Source organism: Heterocephalus glaber, unplaced genomic scaffold (assembly GCF_053883595.1).
Source record: "Heterocephalus glaber isolate CG9 unplaced genomic scaffold, H.glaber_assembly_v1.0 deba00000071, whole genome shotgun sequence".
Classification (NCBI taxonomy): Eukaryota; Metazoa; Chordata; class Mammalia; order Rodentia; family Bathyergidae; genus Heterocephalus; species Heterocephalus glaber.
In genome coordinates this window covers 4,846,688-4,867,832 of record NW_028258137.1, presented here as the reverse complement: position 1 = coordinate 4,867,832, position 21,145 = coordinate 4,846,688, and positions in this window count along the sequence as shown.

Sequence of the window (21,145 nt, the reverse complement as noted above, 5' to 3'; positions counted from 1 at the left end):
ACTTCTTGATATGCCCATCATCAGACTGTTGATCTTTGAGAAAGAAATTGCCTGGATTTGTACACAGAAGAGAAGTTCTGGCACAAGTTCTTGACATAAAATTGCTGCTTTATGGATATTTGTTGAATAAATCATCTCATCAAAATGGATTGGGGTTTAAATTATAATTGAATACTGTATAGAATACATACATGAATAAGTAGATGAGTGAATAGATATGGGAGCCATTCTTCCTGGATGTTGTTGGGGGAGGGGCACTGACAGCTTTGTTAGGGAAGCTGGGGGATAATCTTATTTTGTCTCCAAAGTCACTGTAGTTGGCTGGGGGTTTTAAAACTCATGTGAATGTACTAGAACTGGCTTAAGAACTATAGAGCTCAGCTTTTGCACACTCTCTACATTATTAATTGATCATTCATTGACTTAACATTCACTTACTAGTTCAGCTCATTTCAACTTTAGCACTTAGTTTAAGTGCTCATTGGATAGGTTCTATTTAAGCACTTTTTTGATAAATATATTAAGGGTGGTTCAACCAGTTGCTCACACATCCTCCTTCTTGATTGCCTAGAACTTATATGATGTCTCTTCACTCACTTCAGACTGCTGGGAGCTGTGTGTGGTGGTGGTGGTGGGATGGGGTCCTCAGTTACAATGGCTGAATGTAGGATAATGATGTGAGTTGGTTGATTTTGTGCAAACACTGAAATGTAAATCAAAGGCAAGGATGGCCTTGGAAAATTTAACAGTGGAGCAAAATCCAAATTCAGGTTTAGGGTCCAAAATCAAAAAATCAAACAAATATCTCACAGAGTCCAAATGACCTGTGACAGTCCCCTGAACTGCTCATAATGTTTTGTACATGTTGCATCCTTTGAACACTCTGGGGACTTATATGATCTTTTCCAATAAGCCATCCCCGGCAAGGGTTTCTCCAGGGTCTTTCTTTCTCCCACCGTTTCTTTCTTCATCCCCCTATTCTCCTATCCCTTCTCTCTTTTCTCTTTGATACAGTATTTGAATTTTCATAATTTGTCTCTATGATGTTGACCTAAAGACCTAGACTTACGAAGTCCAAAAATATTGGGAATAAAGAGTTCTCAAGTAATGTAGTTAAGAAGATGGGTAGAGTGATTTGATGTGGTAAGCGGGACAGTGGGCTGGGTGGGGCTCTTTTTAACTGTTTGATCACTCATCCATGAATATCCTTGTCTAGAGCTCCAGATTAATTGGGTAAAATGAATGAAGAGTGAAAAGAGACAGGAAGAAGCACCCAGTACCTGTGCAGGCTGCCCTCTAATGTCCCTCCTTTATATAGCCACCACTGTGGAACTGCTCTCTATTCCCAGTATTTCTTGACTTACATTTTTATAAGACTGGGTATTGCAAGGGTTTACTGTGCTTTAGGTACTTGTTTGCAATTCTCAATGACACATTCAAAGTAAGTCAGCAACTTGAAAAATTTTTTTAACATATACCATCTGAGAATACTCATTATTTAGTAACAGATGTTTTTAAAGTATAATTTTATAAAAATATAAATATGTTAGAAATAAAAACATAATTCTAACCATCCTAACATAGCATCTCTTTTTATTGTTACATGTTGTACTTCTTCTCTTCCTTCCTTCCCATATTTATTCTGTGTCTCTTCTCCCCAGGTGCTATTTTAGGCCTAGGGGTTACCGCATCACAAAACAGAGATTTCTGCCCTCTTAAAAAGTATAAATATTAAACAACAGACATAAAAGTAAGGAAACAGGGGCTGGGGATTTAGCTCAGTGGTTCTACTGCCTGCCTCACAAGCTCAAGGTCCCGAGTTCAATCCCCAGTACCAAAAAAAAAAAAAAAACCTAAGGAAACAGTATGTTATAAGGTTTTAATTTTATTGTGCAAAAGTAAAATCTGATCAGAGTAATAGGATGAGAATCCTTGAGGAGAAGATTGGTCAGGACAGGGAGCCTGGAGCCAAGGCTTTGGGGAGGTGAGAGTACTGGCTATGCAGATGGATGATGAAAGGGCAGAGAGAACTGGGGCCACAAAAGCCTCAAGAGGAAAGCTTGTCTGTAAAGCTTCAGGAATATCGAAAAGGCCCACATAGCTGGAGCACATGGAGTTATGAGGGTACAGGAGATGAGATCAGAACGGCATGATGGGTCCTAGACCTTGGGGTTTCGCCTCTCTGACCAAATGAAAGTGAGCTGAGAAGTTGCATGAACTGGCTTCCATGTTTTGGACCTTCCTCTGGCTGTATGGAGCTGGGATCCAGTCAGGGCAAGGAGGGCACCAGGGAGAGCAGCTGGGAAGCTGCAGTATGGGGGAGAGAGGATGGTGGCTGAACCGTGATGGAGCAGTGGTCCATACATACCTCTTCTGTGAGGATCCACACATAATATACTTGACTTCATGGCTAAGCCCGTATATTCAGCACTGAAAACCAGCAGGCCAGAGAGCCTACAAGCTCGCCAGTCAGTCTTGTCCCAGCACTCCAGTCAAAGAAAACACTCTTAACCGTGAGATCCAGATTTGGGGGTGGGGCATGTCTTGGAGAGTTTTGCTGATCTGTTGCCTGAGAGTTGTCTCAAACAGAGTATCTATGCATCTATCAAATTTCTGCTAATGAAAGTATTACCGAATCATTAGTATCATTGTTTGCTGCTTCAAAGATCACATGCTTTGTCCATTTACCTTTGTGCAATTTAGTAAACTAAATGTGTTTGAGATTATGAGATTCTTTTCTGCCTAATTTATTCTGTAAACTGCAAGTGTAAATCATACTGCTCTCACATGCAATTTCAGTTGAGAGGGTAACAGCAAAGCTGTTGTAATAGAGACATCCTAACTTGGGAGGGGGGTGGACAGAGAACCACTGAGTTGGAATGCTTTTTAGTTTTAAAAATAATTTCCAGATTGTCATTTTTATAATTCTAATGTCAATTTATATCCTAAACATTACAATAAGCTTTGGGGGGTATTACTGCTTGCTTTGGGTCTTTGTCTGTTAATGATTCTATTACTGGATCCATAGTGAAACAAAAACATTTAAAAAAAAAATTCCAACATAAGCATTTTCTAACCATGTTCTATTATGGGGTACCAGACATTGTGGGGGAGTTGTCATTGTTGTGGAGAGTGATGCTATTGTGTTAGTTTTCATATCATTCTTGCTTTTTTCTGGGGGCAAGCAGAGCAACGTAAGAGCCCCTGACTGTAGATTGCTAGGAGTGGGGAAAGTCTTAATGATGACCAATTCCAAGCCTTATATTTTATAGACAGGGACCCTGAGGTTCAGGCTGGCAAACTAACTTAATGAAGAAGTAGTATTTATATAGTATTAAAATATTATTGTTATTACATCCTACTATGGTCTGAATCTGGCCTTATAAGGAGAGTGACATTTAAGTCAAGAGGAAATTCTTGTGGGGTTTTATTCTCTCCCCTTGTTTCTGCTGCAGCAATCTGTTAAAAGATCCATTCATCAATTTTGATGGGACACATTCAGGTTGAAAAAGACCGAAGAGAAAGCGTTCAAGACAACCATCCCGTCTCCATAGTTGGGCTGCTGGACAAATGACAAGGCCAGTCATACTTCCAAAGAGCAGTTGCTTGGTCTTGTGTTCCTAAAGCTGAAGTGAAACTCAAGTCTTGCTGAGCCTTGTCATTCTATAGGGATGGACCCATCCTCCCTGCTAGGGACCCACAGGTTCACAGTGCAATAAGGAAGTCAGGAAGGCACGCCCCTCCGTAATGGAAGGTAATGACTGTAATCAAATAAGCCTGCTGCAGCACCGAGGAGTATCACTCTTGGATATGAAGGTGTAAACACGACCTCATTAGCAATCTTGCTAACAAGCAGAGGTAGCCATGCATAATGGAATATCCTGACACTGAGGCCCCCAAATAGGGTGCGAGTTGTGGTGATCTTGGGCTACACTTTGGATGTCTGGATTCCCATTTGTAAAATGTGAATGATAGTGCATACTTCATCAGGTGGGAAGGCTGGAGGTACCCAAGTGAGAGGGAAGAGTTCTGAGTAACATCTGGTGACATCTTGTGAGAGTCTGCTTGTGGGAAGTTCTTCCTTGGCCTGATGTTCCAATCCTCTAGTAAACAGAAAGGTGAACTTGTCTTGAACCCTGCTAGGGCACTGAGAATGCGTTCAAATGAGGGGGTGAAAAGTCTGCTCCTTCAGTTGTTGCTTTTATAAACATTGAGTTTAATTCTGGTGGCAGAAAATATTGGAATTCCAGATGTACTTACATTTAGGGTTTCCCAAGGCAAGGCTATGTTCCCTGCACATAATTGCCTATTGATCAGAGTATCAGGTATATTTTGAAGTGACCTGTGTCTTTCCTTTCCTTCCTTTCATGTGGGCTGGGTTGGAGCTCAGGCATTTGGCTCCCTCCACCCTGTGGTCTCCTGCTGATGTCTGCCTCCGATGTCTGTGTGAACCTTGCAGTGTGGCTCAGGTATGGTTACCTGTGTGCCTTTTCACTTGGGAGAGGGGACACTGCTACAGTGAGGAACTGGTGCTGTGGGTGCTGTGATGAGCTCTGGTCAGTGAGGTCAAGGAATGAAACATTTTCTTCTAATCTTTTTAGTTTCTTTTGGGTTTTGCTGTATAGTCCAGGATGACCTTGAACTTGCTATGGACTCCAGATTGTCCTCGACTAGTGAATCTCCTACCTCAACCTCCCAAGTATTGGGATTACAGATGGGTGTACACCGCCATAACTAGCCCATCTTCATATTTAATCAATTTCCAAACAGTGGAGTGAGTTTAATTATAAAATCTCTCTCTCTCTCTCTCTCTCTCTCTCTCTCTCTCTCTCTCTCTCTCTCTCTCTCCCTCTCTCTCTCTGTCTGTTTCTCTCTTGTGAGACAGGGTCTTGCTAAGTTCCTAAGTACCCAGGCTGAGGTCCTATCTCAGTGACCAAGAATGCTGGGATTAAAAGTGGGTACCACTGTGCCTGGCTAGAGGATCCATTTTTAAGTATCCAAGAGCCCGACCAAAACTACACACCCTAAATCTGCTGGGTGCTTTGCTCCAGGCTCAGAGCTCAGAGCTGGAGAGGCACACCCAGGAGGGCTCTCAGGCAGACTGGCGTTATCACCTACAGAGAGAGAGGCATGGAGCCACAATCTGGTGTGGGTGGGGAGTTGAACTGAAAGACCATCAGAGCAAAGGCCTGGGTGGACCCATGGGAATTGGGTCACCAGGGTGCTTTTCAGAGTTGACCATGGATGTTGAGGAGAGGCAAGGAGTTGACACTGCCAACATCAGCCAGTCACTGTGTGGCCTGCCCTAGGTGAGGTGGTGCCCTTCAGCCAAGGCTTTTAAAATTAAAATTGCTTTTAAATTGCTTTTAAATTTAATTTTAAATTTCTTTTAAAATGAAAAGCAAATTTTAATTTAAAAAAATGATCTGCAATTACATCTACCTGTTGGCTGTGTTTTGCCATAGACAGTGGGACTGTAGGTCATCTTTCTGGTATTTCTAGTTTATGTGGGGGGTTTTCCCAAATTTCTGTATAAGAACATATATTACTTTTATAAATGAAAAAAAGTGACAGTTTATTAAGAAAGCCCCCAGTACATTTTGTGTGTGTCCCTGGCAGCGATGCTAGGAAAGCCTCAAATGCAACCTCTTAGAAATGAACACCCATCAGAGCTGCGCACAGGACTTGGGGCCTTGTGGTCAAGGCAGAAAGAACCATTAGAACACAGAGCATATTTCATGCCACAGCTCGTAATTTCAGAACACTGCCTGTTTCCAGTGCAAATTACAGAAAAGAAGATGTGAACATCACAAGCTGGGCCAGGCAATTTCATCTCCCTTTTTACAGATGTTCATTAACATAACAAAACATAAGTGAGTGTTTAGCCTGCACCTTTGTCTGTTCTAAGCAGAGGCTGAATAGAAATATGTCAGAAGTAAGCCAACTAGACCAGGAAAAGCATTTCCTGGAAAAAAAAAATGATGTGAAATATGCGGTCACCAAAGAAGGGCTACCATGTTTTACTTTGTAATTATGAAAATTTGTCTCTTTTGACAAGTGAAATGAATTTAGGCACTCAGGCATGGGGAGAAAGTTGAATTGTCTGAAAATTAAATCAAAGTAAAAATGAAAAATATGAATGGGTGTTTCTTATTCACTAACATGGGAGTCATCTTTTAGATCTGACATTTTGAAGCAATCCCTGAGAAACCTGATAGCTCATACCTCTGAGTAAATTATGGTCCCAAGCACTGTGGAAATAATTGAGAATGTTTGTTGTTTTAAAATAAATGCAATAAATCTGGAGTGGCATCAGTGAGCGGTCTGGAGTACAGAGAGCACCAAGTTATATCGTGAGACTCCAGTCTGCTGGGGTCTTACACAGGGAGATGCGTGTGTGGTGTTCTGGGTGAGTCAGACAGGCTGGTCCCACACTTCCCACTTAGCAGCATGGAGTTGGCCAAGCGGGGGGGGGGGTGCCCAACAGAAACTGCTCACATCTGGCTCCCTTGTCCCTAGAGGTATGGCCCAGGCAAGTCATTTATTTCCCTTTAAAAAGGCAAATGTGGACAGGACTGTGCTTCCCAGGGGTGCTGGGAAGACCTACAAGCAATCATCAAATGGTTCCTGTATGGCAGGTGTGAACAGTGCCCAGCACTGAGTACTGAATCAGAGTACTTTTCAATAACCTTGCTGCAGTTGTTGCGTGCTCCTGTGTGCTTTGTGTGTGTTTATGTGCCTGCATGTAATCAGTGTTTGTGTGTGTCTATTTTTATGCATGTTTATGTGTGTGGGAGTATGTGTGTACATTGTGAATGAATGCATGGATATACTTTGTGAGTCTGTGTGTACTTTGTATTTATGTTCTTTGTATGTGTGAACTTTGTTCATCTTCCAGGAATGAAGCTCCTTCGAGGACTAGCAGTGAGCTATTCTCTATGTCCTCCTCTTAGGCCTGAAGCCACTGAGGAGCTCAGCAGACGGACCTGGTATTCTGGTTTTTAACTAAGCAATTGAACTGACTGCCTCCATTCCTGTGTATTCTGAAGTACTCTAAATGCTATATGCACACAGAGTTTTACTATGCACGTATGTCATACTGTATTTTTAAATACAGTACTATATATTTTTAAAACAAGTGTAGCCACTTTCTAATAAGAACTCAGTAATGTGGGAATTCTAAATAATTTTAAAATGGCCCATTCCCCAAAATGGTGTCCTGTGGGCTATTAGTGAGGCTGAGAATCTTGAATATTTTAATTAGTTCCATAGTCAAGAGTGGATTAGTTCAAGACAGAGAAGCCCTTGACCTAACTCTCAAGTCCAGGGAATTCATGGTAATAAGTTGAGAGCATCACATGAGACTGAAAAGGCAGGACATGCTATAAGCCTCTTGCATCCCTGCCTATCTCTTCCTCTCACCCGTTTCTCTCTGGGGAAATGAGGACTCCCCCCTATCTGATCTTTTACCTTGACCTGGTGCTTTCTGCTTCCTTACTGCATGTGGTTCCCTGCAAGTGGCCTGACCTCACTGTTATTCTGGTCCTCATGTCCCCTTCCTCCTTCTCAGCAGTCTCCCTTTTCATACTTGCTTCATCTCTGTGTTGGTGTTCTGGTATATTTATCCACTGTCCCCACTGGCCCAGGCTTCCTAAGAGCATGGGCTCTGTCTGTGTGGCTTGCTCAGCCTCAGAGCCTCCTGAGATCCCTGGCTCACAGGCATTGCTTAGTCAGAGTCTGATTTATGAGTGAATGGATGAAAGGCACCTCACACCCACACTGGGTAGCACTGGAACACTAGTAATCAGCTCCTTGCCTGGGGTTCCTGTGGTCTTGATTGTTCGTTGGTCATAACCCTTCCATTTTCCTTTGGTTCCATAACCACTAATTCTCCATCCAGTAGCTACGATAATGAGCCCAGAGTTGGATTTAGGACCCAAGCAGACCTAATGATACTTACTTCTAACTTTTTCTGAAACTAATAGGAAAAGTTTGGCTATGGTGTGCGATTGTGTTCCCAGAGATTATATAGTGTATTTTCTGTTGAAGAATGAAGTAAACGCAAAGGAAAACAGAGGCAAAAGACAGAAACAAAGTCCTGATGAAGTTGTTAGAGCTCCTGGATCTGGTCTTACCTGCCAGAGTAGGCCTCTAGATCTCCTCCTCCTCTTCCTTCTTTTTCCTTCCTCTTTGTTCTCTTTCTCCTCCTTCCACTCCTTTCTCTCTTCCTCCTCAATCTCTTCATCCTCTTCTTCCTTTTTTAAAAAACAAAGTTCTATAGATTTAAGTCCTTTGTTTACATTCAACTTTTCATATACTGAATTAAATTCCTGAATTAAGCGAGCACTCTACAGGGTAGGCAGCTGAGAAAAGTTTCCCTTGGGATGAGAGGGGGTCCAGCCCAAGTCTCTGACAACCTTAGGGGATTGGAGAGGACTAATGAGAGTGAGGTCTATTTCATTCAATCAATCTTACTAAGAACATTTTAAAGCCAAGTTTCCATTGAGCTTCTGTTCCTTTGAAGCTATGAACCTGAGTGCAGTTGACTCCCAGGGTAGAATAAACTCAGAGCTCATTGAGCCCGCCAATGTGTAGCACCCACCTTGCACAAGGCCTCTGCCCTGGTCCTGGCAGCTATGGACAGGAAGTCAGCATCATGTGGCCTGCTGGATGATCAGCAGGAACATGGGCGTGTCTGTCCCCTTTCAGGAGCTGTGGGCTCAAGGAGCACAAAGGGCAGAAGATACAACAGAATTTTCTAGTATAATTGGCAGAATCATTGTACTACAAGACTGTGTTGAGGCTGAGCTGGGAGTGCTGGAAGGAGCAACAAAGTCTGAAAATACATAAAATAGCTTTGGGTGAATATCCCAGGGAGTACCTGGGAATGCTGCAGAGCCTTCCTGTGTTTGGAGGCAGGAAATGGGAAATTGACAGCTGCCCTCTCCTCTAGCCTCTGGTAGCCTCTTTGCCATCCTGTTTCCTCTTCCACATCTCTGACTGATGAGGCCCCTTTGTGTAACTGCTTGGTTGGGCTCAGGACACCTTTGGCAAGCAGAAATGAGCCCATCAAGGTCCCAGGCCTTCCCTTTTGGATTTCTCTTTCCAAGAGGCACACAGCTCTGAGAGCAGGGCCTCCCATGGGGTGTGGCTCAGCCCAAGGGTTAGAACCACAGGTCTGGACCTTGTCTGCCTAGAGCCCCATGGGAGCACTGGTTGGTGGTGAAGAGGTGGGGAAAAGGCTCTGGCAGGTCCAGACCCCAACAGACACAGTTGTGGAACTTTTGGTGAGGGACAGGAAGGATTCCTGTGCCAGACAGATCTCAATCTCTCTGGAGGAGTATGGTACTGGGAGGCCGAGAGACCCCACTGCCCTTTCAGAGGAGAAACAGCTTTGATGGCTGGCAGCCTGGGAGCAGCCTGACCCTGCCTTCCACTCATAGGTGTCATACCCACATATGACTCTGCAACTCAGTTTCCTTCCCAGAAACACTTGCCCTGCAAGGCCGTTGTTATCAGCAGACCAGGAAAAGCATGAAAAGCACTTCATGGCACTCCTGGAAGACAGGTGGCTTGATTGAGGCCAGTACTCCTCATGCTTTGCAGCAAGCATGTGCATCCATGCCCATCAGCCTCCACAATGATTCTTTCTCACTCTCAGTACTGATGGGACATGCTCAGCATACACTTGAATTCTTTCATTGGCTCAGCATGTTTTTATTGAGCACATGCTCTGGGCTGTGATCTGCCCCAGGCAGAGTTGATCCATCAAGGTACAAGGTAGGTGTCATGATCTGTGTGTGTTACCAGTCCCAGGAGCTCCACCTTGGTCCACACCTCTAGTTGTCCCCATGTTATATCTCTGCTTTATAGATAAGATTACCCCAGCTTGGGATGGGGTGAGCTCTTGGATACATGAAAGAACAAAAAGGAGTAAACCCCAGGTAAGAAAGGGTTCTGAGACTGTGAATGGACACTGGGCTGGGGCTCTCCTGTAGGACAGAGCAGGCCTGAGCTCCTGGCTTGGTGGGAAGCAAGGCACATAGGGTTCAGAGAGCCAGTTGAGGTCTCTCTTCTGATTCTGGTGTGTGTGGTTGCAGGTTACACATGAGAGAGAGAGAGAGAGAGAGAGAGAGAGGAGAAATTGAGAGGGAGGAGGGATGAAAGAAGGGAAGGAGACACAGAGAGACATGTAAAGACAAGAGGCACCGCAGAGCTGACTGCAGAAAAGATGTGCCCCAACAGAGCAGCTTCCTGAGCCTTGGATGCTTGTTGAAGCAGAGGCCTCTGCTTGCTGAAAGAAGAGCTGTAAACAGGGGTCCGGTCAGGAAGGAGCACTGGGTGCTAAGCAGTGCCTGGGGTCCTCAGGAGGACATGCTCTGCTTGGCTGGGAGGGCTTGTTTGGCCCAGATGGCAGAGTCCTGACATTACTATAGTCTGCCACACCAGAAGGGGGCACTGCATGCAGATGAGGAAGCAGGGACTGAATAGTGCCCAGTGGACACCTTTATCCTGGCACCCTGAGAGTCAGTGGGGCATTGAAATGAATGGCATATGTTGAACAGCTACTCCCTAGAAGGGCATTAGGTGGATAAGCTCATTCTGTCTCACTTACCTGAGAAGCAAAACCTGTAGCTGTCATGAGCTCAAGCAGACAGACTTGGGGTTGTATCCCAACTGCTACTTTATAACTGTATAGCCTTGAACCTTGATTTATGGTTCTCTAAGCCTCAGTTTCACCATCTGAAAGCTGCTGAAAGGACCAAATATAGCTGGACCTGTGGCCTGTGATGTGGGTTACATAGAGCTGGGCACTGGGTATGTGCTAAATAAATGCTAGGCTCCTGAAGCACATCGTGAGTGGGGCAGTGTGATCCCCATTCTGAACAGTGAGGGACCAAGGACCAGAGGCATCCATACTGCTCTTTTGGAAGTCGCACAGCCCTGGGGACATCATAGAATCCCCGCCTCCTAGGCTGACTTCAAAGCCCTCACAGTGATGGATTATTGATTTTTCTTTTCTTTAATAACACTGGCTTCTGGTACACACTGGCTGAGAGTTTGTGAGTTAGGGAGATGGCTGCAGCCTGCTGGCCTGCTCCTAGACACAGTCACGTTTCTGGGGGGTTTGGGGTGGTGATTCAGACCGATATTGCACCCATCCCCATACACACACGTATAAGGGAGCCTCGTCTTTGGGAGCACCATTGTCAGACTTAGAGTCACTTCAACCAAAGGCAGTTTCAATTAGACCTAACCCTAGCAAAATTAAATTCTAACCCTAACAAAGTCTGTGCATGATAAAAAATAATAAAGACAGGAGGCCGAGGATTTAGTTCAGTGGTTCCGCCACCTGCCCCGCAAGCGCAAGGACCCGAGTTCGATCTCCAGTACCAAAATAAAATAAAATAAAATAAGGACAGAAGTACAAAGTCTAAAGGGCATGTCTTGCCTGGTGCCTTGGCAGCCCCTTAGAAGCCTCTTCCATGGTGACCAGTTAAGTACAGTTTTTTATTTGTGGAAGGTCCACAGTTTCTGAGCCACGTGCAAGTTTGTGTATGTTTGTGTGCATGTGCATTGTATATGTGTGTTCTATATTTCTTTCATTTGTACCATGGGCTCTTATTATATACATAGTCACACAGAGACACCCCCATGCCCCATGTGTACTTTTGTTCCCCTTAGCAACCTATCTTACAGAATATTCTCTATCACTTCTATCAGATCTAGTGCATTCTTTATTCACTTCCTTAGGTGAAATGGGTCTATTTAGATTATTTTATGGTTGTGTAGTATTCTTCTATTGTACAGATATACCAGAAAGTATTTGTATAATCTGTATTATTGGATAACTTCTCCTTCAGTCAAGTTTTTTTCTGCTATAAACAATACTGCAGTGAGCATAGTTAGACAAATGGCATCAAACACATTTGAGAACACATCTGTAGAATAAACTCCTGGAAAAGGAATTCCCAAGTTAGCTCTGATGGATATTAGTGAAGGATTGCTGCACCAATCACAACCCTGATAAGGGCAGGTTTTCATCTCCTTGTATGTACCTCCTGAGTGGTAGTAAAGTTGTAGATATCACCAGCCAAGCAGGTGAAAAATGGCATCTCATCTGTGTTTTAAGTTTTATTTCCTTATGTTGAATGAGGTGAGAATTAGTTAAGTAACTTACATAGTAGCTAATTATCAAATTGTTACATTACTTGGTTACAATTATGCCTGCCCATTTATGTTGAAGGGGCCCGGGATTTAGCTCAGTGGTTCTGCCACCTGCCTTGCAAGCGCAAGGTCCTGAGTTTGATCCCTGGTACCAAAAACAAAACAAAACACCATTTAGGTTAAAGCACTTGTGCTGAGTCTCAGCCAAGACAGCCTAGAGAGGAGAGGACAGGAAATGATCAGTCGCTGTATGTTTGTTCCATAACTTAACTAATTGGCCATTGCAGTGGAAAAGTCTTTACTGGACTACTTCAGGCAGCTTGCATCAGCCCTCTGTGTCACTTAGACCAGGGGTTGGCAAATAGTAACTATTTTAAGATTTCTTAAAGGGCCCAATAGTAACTATTTTAAGTTTTTGTAGGGAAAATATTCTCTCAAAACTTCTCAGCTCTACCCTGTGTAGAAGTCAGCCTAAGGTAATGTGTAACTGAGTGAGTGTTGCCATCTTCCAATAAAATTCACTGTGAGCTCTATTTGGCCCTTTGGCCTTCATTTTCAAATATGCTCTACATTGTGTGCCCATGAGTGGGTGTCTGGAGACAAGATTGACACCTGATTTTGCAGATTCCAAATGGCCTTGCACAGCTGTGACTCTCAGGATACAGGCAGAAAGATATGCAAACCAGCTGAGATGATGAGTAAGAGTCTGTGTTGCTGCTTGGGCATTCAAGATGTTAGGCCTTAGGATCATGGCATCCTCAAGAGGGAAAGAGAGGCCGGAAGTTCTAAAATGTCTCCACCTGCATGCAGAGCTCACTGAGGTATCACGTCCCCTTGCCCTGACTACATGCTCACATATTAACTCTGCCCTACTCTGGACACTTCAATGGCATGACCCTGAAACCAGAGTTTGGGATGTAAAAAGAGCAATCTTCTACCCTCCCAGGTGAGGCCCTACTAAAGAGGAAACCCAGGGCTGAGGGAGTAACTCCTTAGCAGTACAAGTCAGGGGAGCCTAACTTGAAGGGGAAGACAAGGCCCACATTCCTGTGAGAGTGAGGGCTGCAGAGGGCTTGGGGGTACAGGGAGGATTCCGAGGAGGCAGGAGGCCTTGGGGGCTCTGAGCAGAGAATGGTTGCCTGTGCAAGACCTAAGCTAGGGTCCTGGAGAAACCAGGCCTGATGAGACCTGGAAGGGGCTATGAGTTCTATGTGTCACAGGGCATCAGTGAACTTGCGTCTGACTGAAGTCACTGATTCCAGTGCCTGCTCTGCCTCCTGCTTCATCAGTTTGCCTAGGACATAATGGGGCTGAGTTAGTATTTTTTGGAGGAATGAATGGATAAATGCATGAGTGGAGGTAATGTATGCTATAGCAATGACTTTTTACTGGTCATTTGGCAATTACTCATTTGCCTATCAAGTTGCGTGAGCAGTCTTCACTCATAACAAATGCACAGATTATAGTGACTATTAACATCATCAGCATCACCACAGTTGATTTCAAGTGCAAATGCACATGGTAATGATAGTGACAGCACTTGTTATGTTACTGTGCAAATTCTAGTTCTAAACCTTAAAGAAAGTTACTCATTTAATTCTCACGATAATTTAAGTAGGAGGTGAGTCCATCTATTATTCCACTTTATAGATGAGAAAACTGAGTTAACTGAGGTTAACTAACTTCCTAAACTATACAGTAGCTATGTGTAAAGAGGAACTTTGATGTGTGTTTGCAGCAGTGGATCTCAAATGTTTTCCATGGAGCATTGGACTCCTGTGGAGGTCTGTTAGAACATAGACCACTGGACCCCATCCTGGAAGACTGGATTCAGTGGGCCTGAAATTCTTACAAATTTCATTTTGATGCTTATGTTGTTGGTCTGGAAGCCGTATTTTGAGAGCCACTAGAGGATTTTGTGGGTTAAAAAAGTGGTCCTAGTGAAGGCTGCTTTAGTTAATTCCTGGCTATTCTTGGACCCTAAGGACTTTTTCAGTCCTTTAGTTTGCTGTCCCTTTTTCTCTCCATCTCCCCCTCCTCCTCTTCAAGGCCTTTGCAAATTCAGCCAACACAGCCACAAACTGAACCCCAGGGGATAGACACCCGGTCACTTGCTGAAGCAAGGCTTTTTCTTTCTGGGAAGTATCGAAACATTGAGTTCAAGGTGCAGGCTCCATCTCAGCAACAATGCCCCAACTTTTATTGCAGGCACTGGAGTGTGCTTTGGCAGTGCCTGAAGAGCAAGCTGGACTCCTCCCCCATTTCAGTGTCTTATCCTCACAAGTGCTAAATTGCCCTATAAACAAAATACATCTGGTGTTTGACTTGTGGAAAATATTTCTGTATGGTTGAAAAGAAGTGTGTGGATAGTCTGACTCCATTAATTTCCACTGGAGTGACTCCGGACCATCTGCTCCAGGCTCTGTTGCAGGGGGAGGGGGAGGGGGTGGACGCTGGGCAGAAGGCCTGGGAAGTAAGTGCAGGGTCAACTCCAAGAAGCCATGGGCAGCTGCCTACATCAGGCATCTATGTACCAACAGACCAAGGGATGCCCTCTGGAGGTTGCCAAGGTTCCCTGGGCACAACAGAGCTCTCTGTGGAGGCCGCCTGGCACTCCCATTGCTGTGTTCTCCATGACTACGGTCTGGAGGATTGGCTGCTGTGGCCATAATGCCATGGTCAGGCTCCCTGTGACATCTGCATGGCCCAGTGTCCTTTCAAGCTTGTGCTTTCAAGTAGTTCTCTTTTGGGGTAGACTTATCAGAAGTGAGGAGCTACCTCTGGGAGCCTCTGGGACCAGCCATTTGGAGAGGGCAAGACCTTGGGTTTATAGGTTTATAGAGAATAAGCTGCATTACAGAGCAGTCTGGGGTTTGAAGTAGCATAGACTTAGGATCAAATGTTACTTTTCCTTGCCATGGTTGTGTGTCCTTTGCCAAGTTATTAACCTCCCTGACTTCTGTGTCATGATCTTAAAAATGGGGACTTTTTATAGTCAATGTGACAGTGTGCAAATCAAGTTGCTTGAACAATGCCTAGAACACAGAGGTGCCCAAAGGATAGTGGCTGTCCCTGATACGCATGATTTATATCATCTTCTTCTCTTGAGTGAGAACAGAACCTGTGAATGTGTTGAAGTAGGACTTTGAGTTAACCAGGAAGATTATCTTGCTGGTCCTGATGTAACTGAATGAATCCTTAAATGAAACAGAAGCCTTCCTGAAACCAGAACCCTTCCTGGAAATGTATGTGTGTCAGTGGAGGAGTGTTACACAAAATTGAATAGAAAATTCTGGGCACAGTGGCACATGTCTATAATTCCAGCTACCCAGGAAGGTGGAGCAGGAGGATCATAAGTTCTGATGACAGCTTGGGGAACTTAGCAAGACTTTGTCTAAAATTTTTTTTAAAAATGAAAAGAGCTGAGGATGTAGTTCAGTATGAAGATCCTATGGTTTAATCCCCAGTACCACCAAAAAACAAAAAAGCTGGCATGTAGCTCAGTGGTAGAATGCCCTTGAGATCAATCTCCAGCACTACCACCACTACCAAAAAAGAAAATAGAGATGGAAAGTGCTTGTAACAAACATTGCAGTAGGAGGTGGCCTAGGCTGTAGGAGGTGACCCAGACAGCAGTCTGTGTTCAAATTGCACACGGGCAGCAGTCAGCAGCAGGATCCAGCCATTGTCACACATAAGCCAACTCACAACAACAGAATGAGCAAGATGTGGCAGCAGGATCCTAGGTGATACAGGATGGGATTTTGAGACAAGAATATGTTCCTGATGGAGAGACATGATCTGAAACCAGGAGAAAGCCTCAGACAGATGCTGAAACCCAGGGGTACTTCCATCAGGTCTTAAGATGCACCTATTTCTCATGCTCTTTACAGACTCTTGTATTTATTTCCAATGAGAAAAACTGCTTCTAGTGCAAGAAAGGCTAGGGGAGGAGCTCCAGAAAACCCAGCCCTGCTGACTCTGGGTTGCTCACCTCCTGAAGGCTGTCACTATACCTGCATGGCGTCTCCCAGGAGATAAGGGAAAGGCAAAGATACAGGATGGAGAGGTGGACCTCCAGCCCTTCTTCCAGTGCCTGGGGTTCCTGTCCTCACCACTGTGGGCACACCAGCAGATTGCAAGGGGCCTTATTATGTGGTGATCCTATACCCAAAGGGCTAGGGATTACTCATCCCCACTGAATACCCTAAATCTTCCCCAAGTCCTCCCCACGCCACTCCCCTCTTTCCATAGCTGTGAACATTGCACTCAGTCTTCCATCATCCTCTCTCAAATACCACACTGTAGTCTAAACTGAGTCAAGTTCTTATGAGCATTTCCTGAGGGCATTGGTGTAGAGCAGTGATGGCGAACCTTTTAGAGCTTTCAGTGATATAAACCTGCTGCAGCATGTGCACCATAGGTTCACCACCAGTGGTCTAGAGAGAACTAGGGTGGCCCCATATAATGGAAAAGAAAGAATATAGGCTGGGATGTTACATGAGAGGCTGTTCAAATCAAAGCTCCATCATTTAGCGACTTTCTGACACAGACAGTAAATAGTTTTCCTGAACCTAAGTTTCCTCACCTGGAAAATGGAATAATTTCATCCGCATGAAAGGATGGCTGTGAGATAGAGGTATGCACAGAATGAGCAGCCCAGGCCTGGCCTGTGGAAGATGATCCAAGCATATTAGTATTCTGCCATTCACCTCCTTTCCAGTGCTGAAAGCATAAACTTCCTATGGTAAGGAAAAACCAAATACACTATGCTGAGTGACAGATGAAGAAAGAAACTAGATTGTGGGACCAGCATATGAAGACCCAGGCTGATGTCCCAGGAGGCCCAGAGTAGAACAGGTCTGATCCACACTGTTTGTACTTTCTCCAGCAGGATTTTCCTTCTCATGGAGCACATTATCACCAATGGGACTATTTCTGAATTCATCTACAGTTCCTGATTAGAGGCTCATGAATATTCAAATACTCATCTTCTCTTATTTGCCTGACTATTAGCATTCTGTCTCTAGGCTTATTTTGTGGTTTTTCTGTGTTGCACATTTGTTCAGTGATTCACGCTTCATCGTCCTATGTGACCGGCTTTGAGACAATCCCAGTTCTCAGTGAGGTTAGGTCTCCTCTCTGCTTCAGCTGCCAGCTTCCCCTTGCTCTTTCTGCTCCCAAAGGTGAGAGGATGGTGGAACACCCTGCAGAGTGTCACTTTGGGAACTCGGTTCTGGGTTTTTAAAATTCATATTGATAATAATCCAGGACATATGTCTATCACTTCAAATTTTGCAAAGAGATTTCATACCATCCTGTTTTACAGTCTGGCTTTCTATAAATGCAAACCGCTGACATTCTCTTCTGAAGGGGGCCATGTCTCTTTCCCTTCTGAATATTTAACAACAAAATTTGAACAAAACAGAATTTGTGTTAAAGCCCAGATGTGCAATGCTTTCTCACAATGGTACGCCATCGAAGGGGATTTGTCTGTCTCTCCCCCTGTGCTGGGTGGATTTTGATTTGAAGTATGCTTGGCCCTGTAGGGAATGCAGTCTGTGTTGGTTTCCTATTGCTGCTGTAACAAATTATCACAAACTCTGGCTTAGACTAATGCATAGTTACTCTCTTACCGTTCTGGAGGTTAGGAACATGTTCTTTCTGACAACTCTCATGGAAAATCCACTTCCTTGTCTTTGCCACCTTCTTAGGAACTACTTGCACTCCTTGGGTCCTGGCCCCTTCCTCTTGAAGCATCAATCAGTCTCTCCTCACCCCCACCCAGTCTCCTTGTCTCTCTGTGCTCCTATCCTCACATCTCCTTCTTTCTCTAATTCTCCTACTTTATGCCTTCAGGGACCCTTGTGATTACATTGGGCCTATTCAGAAAATCCAGAAAAGTTTTCCTATCTCAAGATACTTTGATTTAATCACATCTGCAAAGTTCCCTTTTCCATGTAGGATAGCGTAAACACAGAGGTATTCCTAATCATCTGTGGGTACACATTCTACCTATGGTTCCAGTCTTTTTAAAAAAATTTTATTTTATTGGTACATTTTAGGTATACAATATAATGGCATTTATCATTGGAAATTTGCACCTTTACATGATCTCTCTTGGTTCTTATTTTTCCCCCCTTCCCCTGCCCTCCCTTCAACCCCTCCTTCCCTCCTTATTTACAAAGACTTTGGTTCCTTTTTTTCATTTTCTCATATTAATTCCATTCCCTTCTTTCCCTTCCCCTACCCCACTTCCCCTTCTCCTTTGCCCCTTTTCTTCCTATTTCACATTATCTATTATACCTTTTAGTCCTTATTTACACTTTCAGTTTCTCACACTAGAGAAATTATTTGGTATTTACACATGTGTGTCCTATTTATTTCACTTAAGAGTATTACCTCCATGTGCATTATGGTTCCAGTCCTTTGGGTCAGTAAGAGAACTCACTCTTTGAGGCTTGAACACTCGCTTGTTTCTCTAGGATGTGGCTCTTCTGGCTCCTTTTTCTTCCCCTCTGCAGGGTTGATTCCTCCCAACACCTTTTGCAAATTTCTTCCCTTGGGTGCATGGAGGGATTTTGGTGGTGAGTTCAGCAAAAACTATTCAACTCCCTAGCTAGATCTCTCTGTGTTTGAAGCATCTGTTGTAGAAGTGATTCCCAATTTGATTCTTACAATCACCTCTGAATCAGTTGAAGCTGGGACACAGTGATTTTTCTGGGGGGAGGGGAATACTGAGAATTGAACCTAGGGCCTTCACATTGAGCTATATCCCCAGATCCTCCAACCCTCCTTTTAAAATTTTTATTTTAAGACTGGTTCTCATAAAGTCACTGTTTCCCAGGCTGGTCTGAAACTTGCAATCCTCCAGCATTATCCTCTTAGAGTGAGGGAATTACAACACAGAATTTAAATAAATGCTGTACATCTCTTGTGTAGTATGGTTCATGGATTCTGGTGCCAGATAGGCCTGGATTAAAATTCAGGCCTGATGTTTTGTGATGTTGTACACGATACATCACCTGTCTGAGTCTCCCTTTCTCCATGTGGGAAATGGAGAAATAGTACCTATATTGTGGCATCATAGGTTTTGGGGAGCATTAGATGAAGCAAGGCTGTAAAGTGCTTAGCATAAGGACTAGATTGATACATATTAGCTGTTTCATCACCACTGCTGTTGGATTTAGCCTATCATTATTTCTGAGACACGTGTTCTGTGCTTGCTAGAACTTATTGTAAGTATTAAAATTGCTGCTATTATGACTCCTGGCTGAGGACATGAACAGAGGCAGTTCTGTAAGGCTTCTTGGGCATATCTGCATTGATTGAGCATGTCTTATACAACATCCGCAGAGCAAAGTGCCTTGCACACATACACATTTGATCCCCAACCAAAGTAAGAGGCAGGTGCAGCTATTATCTCTATTTTGCATGTGAAGAAACAGGCTGGGGGAGTGAAGTGAGTTTTCTATGACAGTACTGATAATGGTGGGTGGAGTTTGAATCCTCTGGGAGCTGCTGGAGCCTGGACACCTAATCCTATGCCTTTGTGCTTTGCTGAGTTTGTCCCTAATAGATAGACAATAACCCGTGCACTCCCCACCCGTTTCTGATGACAAACTCATCCTGAAGCCCAGGGGCCTGAAAGAGCTTGAGAGACAGGTGCCAGTGAGACCTCATTAGGATGCCACTGTCTCAGGCAGAAATTAGTACTGTGACTCAACCTCTATTGCACTGGGCTGCTGTCTCACAGACCTGTGGGCACACCAACCCCTTGGGGCATTTCCTCATGACTGCCCAGAGCTATTTCCTCATATAAGTCCTTCTTGATCACCGTAAAAGTCAACATTTACATTGAACCTGATATTAATGGCCAAGCACAGGGAGCAACTTGGGGAATTTTCTTTAGAACAGAAAATGTCCAATTTCTAAAGATCTGGCTTGAGCACAAATAGGTGTTGATTCCAGCTCTTTTGGGAGCTGCTGCCACGCATACCAACAGGGTCCCATGGCTGCCTGAGACAACACATGCACCTACCAGGGTGTTTGTCAACAGGAGGATCTGTGTGGGCCTTGAGGAGGTCTTGAATAATGTATAAAATCCACACATTAAGGTTGATTAAAATCCTAAGTGCATTATCCAAGGAGAGCAAAAGAACCTTGAGTTCTTTGATCACCGAAAGTCATTGATCTTCAAGGACTTTTGTCCTCATAGTGCTCCAAGACAATTAATACCAGGGCCATCAGATCCAGGAGGAGACCAGCATGAGCATGACAACTTATAGGGATGTCACCAAGTAAATTCATATATATCAAAAAACAGGTAAGATTTGGGTTCTGATATAGCACTAAAATTCATGCTTATGTGTATTGCATTTTTTTGTTTTTTTGAGACAGGGTCTCACTATGTAGTTCTGGCTGGCCTTGAACTCACTATGAATCCTAGACCTTGAACTCACTGCAGTTCTCATGCTTCAGCCTCCCCAGTGCTGGGATGACAGGTGTGCAACACCACACCTAACTTGTGTATTACATTCTTATGCTGGAGGTCAAGGAAGGGCAAATGAGGTCTCCTTAGTACTCCATGGGACTACTTTGATCTTTTGCATGAGTCTTAGCCTTGTTTAGGAAGCAGCATGAGGGAGTGGGGAGGGAAGACAGGTACAGGAAACTATTGTCTTATCTGGAGGAGAGCCATTCAGACCAGAGCAAAGGGGAGGCAACGAAAGCAAGCAGATGGCTTGAAGGAAAGAGGCAAGAAAGCTAGGAATGTGGGAAATGAAGGTATTCGGGGGAAAGACAGCAAAGTTAGGACACATGGGCACTGGGACAGCAAGATCCTTGATTTATTTTAGTGCATGTTAAGTGTGAGGGTGCTGAGAAGAACAGAGAGGGAGATATAGAAAAAGTAATAAAATGCTTTCAATACCACATGGTAGAACCTGTTAAAAATAACTTATCTTTAAAAGAGCCT